The following is a 1,013-nucleotide window of genomic DNA, read 5'->3' on the forward strand; positions in this document are numbered from 1 at the left end:
GAGGAAGTGTGGCTGGAAGGGAGGATCAACGGAAGGGAAAATGGGAGGATGGATGGATGGATGGAAGGGAGAATGGACATTGACAAGCAGTTTTCCTGGCAGAGACTTAAATCCATTCTCCAATCCCTGGCTACCAGAAGCCTCAGCTCCCAATGAGCCAGCTGCCATGGCCGAGCCTGTGGGGACAGAAGACAGCGCACCCCACTCACCTCACCCCCGACCAGCGCAGAGCCTGGTGCAGTGCCCCACACCAATCAGCAACCAAGGAAACACCCCACAGATGTGCTCACAGGCCACTCCAGCCCGGGCAATTCTCCAAGTGAGTGTCTCTTTCCAAAGTTGACCAAGGTTAGCCAGGTGTCCTCCACCCAAACCTCCCAGTAAAATCAGTTTCAAACCTAGTTTTTACGCCTTTTTCTTTAACAGTGGAAACAAAAGTACACCTAAAACTGAGGCTTCTGGAAGAACCACTTGCTCCTGACTGTCTTGTATCACACCCCCAACTTGGCATTGCCCCCACCTTTCCAAACTCCCAAGTCCCCCAATCCTCACCTCACCCCACACCCCCATCCCCACCCAACACCCCAACACCTTGTGTTCGGTGCTGGGGCTCTAAGGTCATCCCTGTTGACAGCAGTTTTGGGTAAGGGGATGTTTACTGAGTGCCCTGTGGGCACAAGGTGATTGCAGTCATACACATTCACAAAGGACTCGACCTCTGACCTCTTGGCGATTTTCTTCTTGCCCACTGCTGCTGTCACTTTTCGGGGATGGTGATTGCTACCAGCTACCAGAGCATGGCTGCAAGGGCAGTCTGAGGTGCTGTCGTCAATATTCTTCACGATGTCAGCTTTGCATCCCAAGTGGACTCCAGCCAGAACCAGCACCACTTGCCCGGGTCTCATGAAGTTGCCCATTTGGATAGCAAGCAGCAGGCACCTCGAAGAAGGAAGAAGGAAGGAGGACGGAAGGAAGGAAGGAAGGAAGGAAGGAAGGAAGGAAGGAAGGAAGGA

Source organism: Psammomys obesus, unplaced genomic scaffold, assembly GCF_907164565.1.
Source record: "Psammomys obesus unplaced genomic scaffold, mPsaObe1.curated_primary_1811, whole genome shotgun sequence".
Classification (NCBI taxonomy): domain Eukaryota; kingdom Metazoa; phylum Chordata; class Mammalia; order Rodentia; family Muridae; genus Psammomys; species Psammomys obesus.